Here is an 11,772-nt window from a genome sequence, read left to right on the forward strand (position 1 = left end):
GAGTCATTCCCTATTGACTGAAACTGAGTCAAGAATAGCAGGACAATTGAGGGAGGAGTTTGGGCCCTGCCAAAACCACATATTTCTTGTTCAGGAGACTGCCCCAAGCACACATGCACAGAACAGGTTCCTTGCAGGCCAGAAGGGGAGCAATGTCAACCCAGATGCCTTTGCAGTAGGTTCCATCTTGGCTAAGAGATGTGTGCGCACACATGGAAGGCTCCTGAGATATATCAAATATGGACTGTGAACCAGGCAAATCAAAATGATTGGCCAAATGAAACCCAGAAGAAATACTCCATAAAAGTAATTCAAGCTGCCACAAGGGTGTGACTCAAGGACTCTCCCTCTGCGTCGGCTCATGGGCCTGTCTACACATACGGTCCTCTTTCGTCTTAATAACTGCTTTACTACCTTCACTACTTTTCATCTTTGTGGGAATTCCTTTCTGCAAAGCTGAAGGACCAGGGCCCTTGACTGACCACTAGTCTAGTGGCTAGGATCTGGCGCTTTCACCGCTGCGACCCAGCCTAGCCTCTGGCTGGGAACCCAGGCCCTGCTCCAAACGGTTGCAGACCAAGGCTACCTGAGATCAGGAGCAGAGGAGTGTGGTGAACTTCATTTTGATGAGGGCGACTGAAAGGGAGAGATGGGCCAGAAATCCTGAGCCCTTATAGTCTTAAAGGTAGAAGAAAGGGTTGGGGAGAGGAGTCTTAAAGCCGCAAAGGGGAATAGTTTTAACAAGTGCCATCAGTCTTCACACTAGAAGGTTTGGGAGGTTGGACAGGGAAATATTTGGGCATAAAATATATTGCAAGTGCCAACCTCCAGTTTCCAGAGGCTAGTCTTCATTTAAGTATACTTTTCCTGTAGTCAGCGTTGTTTCTCTAACTAATAAGTATACCTTCAGACAAAGAAAGAAGGGTGGCCTGGGGATGGTGAGATAATTTTTGTTTGGCTGAGCCCTATTTGCTTGCTTTTGTGTTGCTGAGGGAATTATGTAAATGCGTGGATTTTGCTAAGGAATGTGAGCGGAGGAGTTATCACTTGGAAAGACCAGAAAGGACTACTGGGGAGGCAGGGTAGTGGGTTAGCCTACGGAGAGGAACTTGAGGGCAGAGGGAGATTGCGAAGGGAGCCTTCACCTTTTCCTTGATGGTCAGGTGATCCATCATCCTGCTCTGCCCAGGGGTGGTAGGGGAGGAGGAGGTTCTTGGGACCTCAGACCTCCATTGCTAACACCAGGAGGAGTTGTTCACCCTTTGTCTTTCCACCCAAATCTTCAGGAAAATCTGCATCAGTGAGAATGGATTTTATGCTTTCTGAGCATTAGCAATTTAGAAATTGGCCTTTGTTGTCCAGTCGTTTAGTCGAGTCCAACTCTTTGTGATCCCATGGACTGCAGCACGCCAGGCTTACCTGTCCATCTCCAATACCTGGAGTTTGCCCAAGTTCATGTCCATTGAATTGGTGATGCCATCCAACCATCTCATCCTCTGTCACCTTCTTCTCCTTCTGACTTCAATCTTTCCCAGTCTCAGGGTCTTTTCACATCAGGTGGCCAAAGTATTAGAGCTTCAGCTTCAGCATCAGTCCTTCCAATGAATATTCAGGGTTGATTTCCTTTAAGATTGACTTTGCTGTTTGATTAGTTGATAAGTTTGATCATCTTGCTGTCTCAAGAGTTTTCTCCAACACCAAAACTCAAAAGCATCAATTCCTCGGCGCTCTGCCTTCTTTATGGTCCAGCTCTCACGTCCACACATGAGAGAGCCTGTAGGCAGGCACAAGAAGGAACAGAGGGCCCACAAGCAGACCCAGCCGTGTACAGGTGGAGTTTCTCATTGAGGAGAGAATTCTATCCAAGCGGAGCATGGAAATGATGTTCATTTATGGAACCTGAGAAGCCTCAGCTGAACTGTTTGCATCCAGGCTTTCCCACCTCTGATAGGGTCTTTGGGGTTACATCTTGTTGAATGGGTAGAAATCAGAATAAGCCCAACAAAACTGATTCTGATAGGTGTCAATGCACATACCAGATCATACCCACCAAACTGCAGGTTCTACTTGAGAAAATCCTTCTATGACCTACCCAGTTACTCAATTTTCATCCTGAAGTGTAAGCCTATCCCTAAGGTTTCTCAATAATGCTTCACTCAGTCACTCCTCTCTCGTCATCATCAGTCTCTCTTCCTCTCTCACCTGCAGCATTGCTACTTGCCAGGCCGCCTGTTCTTGAATGCTGCCTTCCTGAAAATGTCACCAGCAATCTGGTCATAAGACAGAGCGGAGTCTCTTGCTGATGGCCAGTGAAGGAAGGCCCCATCTCCAGGCTCCTGGTAGCATCTGGAGGGAGGAGGGCTTAGCCCAGCTATTTCAGAGGTTTTGAATTCTGCTTGGTGGGTCTGATGATGTAGGGTCTTGGATAATGACACTGAAGAGTAGTGTAGATTGGAGGAAGCAGCGAAGGTGACGATTTTGAGGGAAAGGGTTCAAACAGTCCTGGGGTTTAAACCGTCATTTGATGCTTTTTATTTATTGCAAAATTCATTGGTCTTAGAGGATGTTCCTGCAGTTAAAAATGAAGCTATTTGCCACTTCTACCTTTCAGGACAAGCGTTTTCTGTAATAATAATGTTGTGTTGATGAAGACCACATGGGAGCAGATGAATTTGCTTCTCACCACCTTCCCTCTGACCTCTCACTCTTCTGATAACAGCAGCAATAACAACAACAAAGATAACAAAATATATTAGCGCATTTAATCCTCACAACAGTCTTATGGTATGCACACAATTGTCCACATTCTACAAATGTAGGAATAAAGTCACTCAGAGAGGTCAAGTTACTTGACCAAGTCACACATCACCTTCACCATCAGAGTGATTTGTCAGAAGTGAAAATTTGGTAATTTCACATTCTTTCTTAAACCTTTCAATGACTGCCTGTTGCCTAAAAGATAAGGCCTGATTTCTTCAAATGACGCAAAGGCCCTTCCTGATCTGACCTCTGTGTACCTCTCCAGTCCTCCTCTTTGTACATGATGCTCTGTTTGGATCACCTGTGGTTTCTGAACACGCCTGTGTGCTCAGTCAGTCAGTTATGTCTGACTTTGTGACCCCATGGACTGTAGCCTGCCAGACTCCTCTCCATGGAATTTTCCGGGCAGGAATACTGGAATGAGTTGCCATTTCCTACTTCAGGGGACCTTCCTGACCCAGGGATCGAACCCATATCTCTTGCCTCTCCTTCATTGGCAGGCAGATTCTTTACCACTGCGCCACCTGGGAAGCCCTGGTTTTCTGAACACAGGATACTATTTTATGTCTCTTCCAATAGGTCTCATCTGGGGTTTTTTGTGCCCCACCCCCCATTTCCAAGTCTGAAAAGGTTATATATCCTGAATGGAGACCATAAAAAAAAATTCAGTGGTTGTTAGGGATGGGGAGGGGAGGAATAAACAGGCAGAGCACAGAGGATTGTTAGAGCAGTGAAACTATTTTCCGCATGGTATGAAACGGTGGACACCTGTCAAAACCCACACCACGGACAATACTACAAGGGACCCTAATACAAACTATGGATTTGGGTGAAGACGATATGTCAAGGTAGGTTCATCTGTTATAACAAATCAACCACTCTGGTTTGGGGTGTTGATAGTAGGGAAGGATAGGGGTGTAACGAGGGGACAGGATACAGAGGAAAACTGCCCCTTCCACTGAATTTTGCTGTGAACTTAAAACTTACTCTAAAAAATAGTCTATTGGGGGACTTTTCTGGTGGCTCAGTGGTAAAGAATTTGCCTGCCATTGCAGGAGATAGCGTTTTGATGCCTGGTCCAGGAAGGTCCCATATTCATTGTGAAACAAAACCTTACTGAAAATGAAATGCTGCACCTGAGTTCAAGTATTCTGCCCTGCCCACAGATATTTCTGTTCAGGGAATACGATCTTTAATCTGTTGTTCTTTGCTTGCTGCCTGAGCATGTGACCAAGGTAGCTGGAGAGCAGGTCTGATCTCATGGGCTATCACAGAGTTTGCATCTCGGGCAGGTCAAGGTTCCCTTCATTCCCCAGAGGAAGAAGAGGGAGGTGGAGGCACAGGGCATGGTCATGGGTCCCTGGATGTACTTCCCCTCACCCCAGACCCTTTATGGAAACTCACAAACAGGGTCAGGGTACACCTGTTTCCTATGATGCTGGACTACACTTTGTATGATATGCAAAGAAGGAAATAGGGATGGGTAATGCAAATGGGAAAGATAGATGTCTGAAGATTATGGCTTCTTGGCTTACGATGAGTAACAATAAACCAGTAACACAGGAGAGAGAAACGCCTTCCCCAGGCATCTTTCCACACAATTACTCCATAGTGGGGACTCAGACGGTAAAGAATCTGCCTGCAGTGCAGGAGACCCAGGTTTGATCCCTGGGTTGGGAAGATCCCCTGGAGAAGGAAATGGCACCCCACTCCAGTATTCTTGCCTGGAGAATTCCATGGTCAGAGGAGCCTAGTGGGCTATAGCCCATGGCCTCACAGAGAGTCAGACCCGACTGAGTGACTAACACATACTGCATGGTAGGCATGCTGTTGGGAGGTAATGTGACTCAAAACTGCTGTGTCATTTCAACAGCAAAATATGGCAAGAGTGCAGTGTCCAAGGGTGAGAAATTGCCTACTGTGATTACTACATCCATGCTTGTAAGCAGATTTGCCTCATCCTGGGCATGACTGACATTAGGGGCCAGGTCATTCTTTATTTTGGGGGTGGAGTCTGTTCTGTGGATTGTATGATGTTTAGCAGCATCCCTGTCCCCTACGCTCTAGATGCCAGTAGCAACTGAAATGGCTCTAGATTTGCCAAATATCCCCTGGACATTTGGGAGGCAAAATCGCCATTGTTTTGAGAACCACTGATTTATAGGAAGAATTCAGTTCCCCTCACAGCTTGGAAAGAGTGACTATAATGTGAAAAATCACTGAGTGGTTATTAGAGTCACTCTAGTGGACAAATATTCATGGATGCTGCCCGTTTGATGCTTACATTTGGTGGATGAGAAGGTGGATAGATGGGTGGAGGGTGTCTCAATAGGTACTCCACTTATAGTTATTATAAAATTGGCTCCATTTCCTGTGTTGTACAATATATCCTTGTATCTTATTTATTTTTGTAGGGCTTAGAATTTCTTGACTCTGGGTAACATGACCACAAATTTCTTTGTCTTTCACCCTCACAGTAATGCTACCCACTCTGCTTAAACAAAACAACTATCGTTGTCTCATGAACCCACAAATTTAGCTACTTCTCCATCTTTCCCATAGCTTCATTATGCACTACAGGTGTTACTCTGGCACTTTCCCGAGAGGCCTTACACAGAGATCAGCACATTTTCTCTTCCTATTTTGGATGTTGATTCTTTAATATTGAACTCATGGCCAACAGCACTTGTACCTGAACCAAGCTCCTGGCACCCATGTTCCTCTGTAAGGCACATGGCCTTCTGGTGCTAAGGGATGCTAGACAATATTTCAGCTCTGCTGGGGGGACTGCACGGGTTGAGGGGGGGTGCTGAACAAAAAGCACAAAAATGCAAAAATCAGGCCACTAATTAGACTGCAAAAAGGACTAATTTTTCCAGAAAGTGTGTGGAAAAAGTATGAAAGCCTAAACGAGAAAACAGAGCCTTGCCTTTTTCTGCCTCAGCCAGGAAGGTGCATATGGGATGACTGAGATTTTTTACCTCTTTGTATTTGTTGGTGAGTGATCGTAAAAGTGCCGTGAGTGATGCTTTTGGGATCATTAATACATTTTAGTTAGTATAAATTTGCAAATACAGAATCCACAAATAATGAGGATTGACGCTATCTATATTTTTAACAAGTTCTCTGTGGTACTGTGGTACTGTGATACACAGCCAAATTGAGGAACCTCTGAATTATATAATTTGTGAATGTGAGGTAGTGCTTTTATTTGTGACAGTACAAAACTTATAAAAATTTCAAAATACATTTAGATTTAATGTCCTGCCCTAATTTTAAAAAAATGTTAAAAGCTATGCCTATGCCTTGTGGTGCAACTGTGGCTGTTACCATTGGTTGAACTTTCCTTGAGGAAATCATTTTTATTCTTTTAACCATAGATAAGCAGAGAGATTTTTAAAAAATCTATGTGATGCTATACCTACAGTTTACACCTTGGGCACATAAGATTTTTCTTCTCTTTCTCTCTGCTGGTTTTGTTTCCGAGTGGACCAACAGCACAACCCTCCAGGAGTTTGTTTCCCCGAGCACGGAGCTGTTGCGAGTTTGCCCCTTCGTCTTTGTGTGCTCAGCTTTTACAGACTGTAAAGGAAATCTGTTGTTTGTGAAGACCCAGCAGTCACAGCTGTGTCCCTCACTGAGAGGTGAGGGTACTCATCATGGACCCAGGGCTCCAGTTGTTGTGGAAGCCACATCATGTTAAACATTAAATCGGTTTGGGTTGAAAAGAATGTCAATAAAATAATACACATATTTTGTAGGTAAACAGCTTTTTTTTTTTTTTAAGGTCACATTGCCTCAGGTTCAGGAAGAGGCTGGGAAATCAAATATTGAACACAATCAACTTAGATATTTTTTTAAAAAATGAGTCTGCCTCAAATGAGAAAACATGCTAGTGGTCTAGGTCGAGGAAAGAGATATATTAATATTTAATATTTAAAATTAAGATAACGTCATGAAATCAGCCAGCAGTGAAAGATAAAGCCAAGAAGAAACAAGCCGTTCTCATAGTATCAAATTCTACCTGCCCATATGTTTTTGTATAACATTTGGGTGAAAGTGAGTCAGTTCCCTTTTCCAACCTGCAGAGACTATCTTTCAATACAGACTCTGCCTATTTATGCTTGTGTTTACAAACTGTATTGGGTTTTGTTTTTCTTTTATCTTTATTATTATTATTTTTTTTTAGTGGCATTTTCAGGTCACTTTGCTTCAATAACAAAGAAAATTATTTTCAAGTAATTTGTCTTCACCATTTCCTGTATTTGTACATAGTGATTCAGTATTAGAGAAAAGTGCATTGTTTCTGTCATATTTCCAATCTGTGTTGGTGCTCATTTGAGAAAATAAAGTTTTCAAATATGAAAAAAAAAAAATCTATGTGATGGAAGTATACAAAAATTTAAGTTACCACTGCAGAATTAAGATAGGAAAGTACAACTGGAATAATCTTTCAGTTTTTAAAATCAGCTGAGCCTAAAGGAGCAAAGATCAGTATATGGTGAACGTTTCTCTTTATATTTGATGCTCAGGAGAAATGAGATACTATTCTCCACCCCCCCCACCCCACCCCCCCCCCCCAAATTGAAAGGAATCAAAAGATTCCTGGAACATGACATCTCCCTCTACTTCTTTCAGCGTTACCATGATCACAGTTACTTTTCTTACCATTTGCTGTGTTTTGTCTCTCCTGCGGAATGTAAATATACTAGGGACTGTGTTTGTCTTATTTACAACCATGTCCCTGATACCTAGTGCATAGTAAATGTTCAAAAAAGTGTGGTTGAACGCGTGTATTTTGAATGAGAAGGGAAAGGCGAAAGTGAATACTTACTGAGAACTTACTATATGTTAAGCAAATTACTATTCCATTTGTTCCTCACAGACCTTTATCATAGATATTTTGCATCCATTCTATAGATGAGAAAATCAAGGCTCAGAGAGGCTTTGTAAGAAACCTGTGTCACTCCATCAGACATTTTTAGTTGCTAGCTTAGCTTGCATCTCCCCTTCTTCCTTGCCGGTAGAGCCTGAATTATGTTGAGTATATTGCACACCACCTTACCCCTAACCCTCACATGCTTTAGAGAAAGGCATTCCTAGCCCACATTCCAAGTGTACGTCCTGACTAATTTAAGACAATCAGGGTGAAGTTGTTCCTTTTTTAAGTGATTAATTTGGGGTTTGACATGTGACTCAGTTCAAACTAATGCTGGGGTTTGGATGTCCTGAAAAAGATGTAGAATTCCTAAGGGGACATTAAAAAATGTAGAATCTCTGGATTTGATGTTTCCCAGGTATGATGCCTGGAATAAATACAGTCATCTTGTGACCTGAAATAGCAAAGTGGAGAAGCTGAAGAACCAGGGTCTATGATGATGTGAATAAGCCTTTAACTAACCTCAAGGTCACTCCACCCCTGAACTTGTCAGATTGGAAAAATCCATTTCTGTATTGTTTCATGCACTTTGAGTCAAGGTGGTATTTTCAGATGAAGACATCCAGATTGACATGAATAGGTAGCTGGGAGTGTCAGGTCCAGATTTTTTCCTGTATCTCACTCAGATGTGTGCTTTCCACTCCACTGTCTTTCAGAAAGTGAAGTTGTTTAAAACAAAGGCCAAAAACTTCTGAGTCCCAAGGGGAGCTGAATAATGGGCATTGTTGTAAACCACTCAGCTTGTCCACTCTAGCTCATTCTTCATACGTTTGACAGTAGAATTATTCACTGTACAGGTATATGTGAAGTAAGTACTACGTGATGCTTAAGTATATGTATATATTTTTAATTTGTTGGCTCTGCTGGGTGTTTGTTGCTGCTTTGGCTTTTCTCTAGTTATGGTAAGCAGGGGCTACTCTCAGCTGTGCTGCGTGGGCTTCTTATTTCAGTGGATTCTCTTGTTGCGGAGCGTGGACTCCAGGGCACGTGGGCTTGAGTAGTTGCAGCATGTGGGTTCAGTATCGTGGCTCCCAGGCTCTAGAGCACAGGCTCAGTAGTTGTGGCTCATGGGTTTAGTTGCTCCGTGGCATGTGGGATCTTCCCAGGCCAGGGATTGAAGGCATATCTCCTGCATTGGCAGGTGGAATCTTTACCACTGGGCCACCGGGGAAGCCCTTCAGTATATTTTAACTTTTATTTTCTTTTGTAATTGTCCCTATTTTTTCATATGAATCCTAAGTTCTCCGAGGGCAGCATCTGTGCTTTGTGTTTCCATAAGAGTCCACTTGTCAGTTTCTTTTTCATTCTGATGGGTAGATATGCAAAGTGAATTAACTGAAACAGTAAAGGATGAAATTCTAGCTCTCATAACCAAACCTCAAGAAGGGTGGAGTGGGCCTCATGCATGAGTGAACCCCAGAGTGGTCTGTAACTCATACACAGATCCAGGCTCAACAGCCCAGAAGGCTTTGCTTGGAACTTGATGCCTCCAGGTTCCCTTCCTTGGCTTGGAACCTGGTCATCGGCCATTTCCACATCAGAGGCACATCCACGAGAAAGGTGAGACTGTTCTTTGGCTTCTAAAGAAGCACCCTGGAGAAGGTCTTGTGTCACATGTGCCTTCCTGGACCAGTCACTGTGGCTGGGTACCATGATTGGCCCACCCTGAGCTCTGTGTCCACACCTGGGTTCAGAGGGGCTGGATGTCTTAAAGGAAAGTATTTAGGACAGAAAGGAAAAGAGCTACCTCATCCTCCCTGGGCTTCTTTCCAGGCTGCTAGGTTCATGTTGTGTAAATAGTGGTCAGTATAAATACCTAGGGAACTTGTGAACACAAACTTGTTTCTTACTGGTCCCAAATGAACACACAGACACACACAGTGTCCCCTTACAAGCTTTTTTCCAGTTTCAGAACTCCATGCAGACACTATGGGCAGAGTTTCTGCACCCATATTTTAGAGTTGAGACCCATTTACTCCCAAGTCTTGATGTTGACTTTAATGATTGCCAGATAGCATGAACCTTTCTCCGTGCCCCTCCTTCCCACCACCGCCCCCCCCCACCCCTTGAAGGAATGTAGCAGAGAGAGAATTCAACCACACACATCAGCCTTCTCAAAAGCACACAGCCTCGGCTCCAGTAACATGCCTTTACCTGCCTGCTTTGGGATTGAGGATTCTCACTTTTGAAGCATTTAGCCCCCAACCTTCCCTCTCAGCTCATGCATGCTCAGTCGCTTCAGTCGTGTCCAACTCTTTGCGACCCTATGGACTGTAGCCTGTGAGGCTCCTCTGTCCATGGGATTCTCCAGGCAAGAATACTAGAGTGGGTTGCCATTTCCTTCTCCAGGGGTCTTCCCAACCCAGGTATCGACCCTTGTCTCTTACATCTCCTGCACTGGTAGGCTGGTTCTTTACCACTAGTGCTACCTGGGAAGATTACTCCCCTGGTAGCCCACTCAAGCCTATTCAATCTCCAGCATGGAGAAGGGAGCACGGTGATCACTGAGCAACTTGGATCCCCCGGGGACGTAGGCGGAACAGGATGATTTCCCAGGGGGCATTGCTCTTCCAGCTGACCTGTTCTCATTGCCAAATGCAGGTGAGCCAGGGAAGGGAAGAAACCATCCTACCTTCCTTTTCTTGTTCACTAACTATTAATACTGTGAATAGTGACATGTTGGAAACTGAAAGTGCTTAGTCCAGTTTCCATGTGGGTCTGTCAGCCCAGATAATGATGTGAGAATGCTCAGGGCAGCCCAGAAGAGTTTTGATTCTGAGCTGTTAAAGGAGAGTTTTGGTTTCTTTATCTAGTTTATGCAAGGATCACGTGGAAGTTTTATAGCTGAAAAAATGCTTAGTATTAATTTAAAATATGTTAGTGTTGATTTCTTCACTGAAATGCCTGAATCATTTAAGCAGGAGAGAATAATACCTTTATTGATATGGAAATCATCTTTGACATAAAAAATGACTCAGCAAAAGGATTTTCTGCATCTCTCAATGAAAAACAAACCAAAGTATTCAAAAGAGTAAGAGTATTTGCACCCTACCTTTTTTCTCCTCTGTATTAGCTTCCCCTTTGTATTGTATTGCTGTTGTAACAAATAATCACAAACTTAGTGGCTTAAAATAACAAAAGTGTATTCCCTTATGGTTCTGGAAGCCAAAAGTCTGCAACCAGTTTCACTGAGCTTAAGTCAAGGTGTCAACGGGGCTGTTTTCTGCGGAGCCTCAAGAGGGGAGTTTGGTTTCCATCATGTTTCTGCCTGGGCTGTGTTCCCTGCATTCTTTGGCTCCCAGCCATCTTCACAACCAGCAGAGTAGCATCCTCAGATCTGTTTCTCTGATTATTTCCTCTGCATCCTTCTTGGAAGGGCCTTATGAGCACATCAAGCCCACCCAGGGTAATCTGAGACAATCCCCCACACCAAGGCCTTTAATTTACTCACATCTGCAGTGTCATTTGCCGTGAAGATAGCACATTTGCGGGATCTGGAGATGAGAATGAGGACATCTTTGAGAGCTGTTATTCATGATTCATCCTAGTACACCCTTTTTACTAAATTAACAGTATAAATCAAGGGAGAAATGATGAATCAAGGGGCTATTTATTTTAGATTGGTGAAAAATTACTGGAAACATGTAACATATCAGATGCTCCTTGTTGAGCTCCAAAAATTTTTCTTTTAAAAATTTTGTTGCCTCAAAACATATTAAAGAGGTAAAAACATTTTTTGAAGTATTGATAACAATGTATAATAAAATATACATACCTTCAGTATCTTTGCCTATGTGTGTGTATTTGTAAAACCATACCCAGATCAGTATATCAAACAAGTCTAGAATCTCTGAAGTCTCCCTCACACCCTTGCCAGTCAGTAACGTCCCCCCAACCTTAGTAGCCTCTGTTCTGATGGCAACCACTACAGATTTGTTTTTACCTGTTCTTCAACACACAAACGTATGAATTCTTTTGTATTTTGCTTCTTTTGCTCAGTACAGTGTCTTTGGAATATATGCATGTTGATGCAGCAGTAGTTTATTCTTTTTCAAAAAAAAATTGCTGTGAAT

The sequence above is a fragment of the Bison bison genome, unplaced genomic scaffold, assembly GCF_000754665.1.
Source record: "Bison bison bison isolate TAMUID 2011002044 unplaced genomic scaffold, Bison_UMD1.0 scf7180017864212, whole genome shotgun sequence".
NCBI lineage: Eukaryota > Metazoa > Chordata > Mammalia > Artiodactyla > Bovidae > Bison > Bison bison.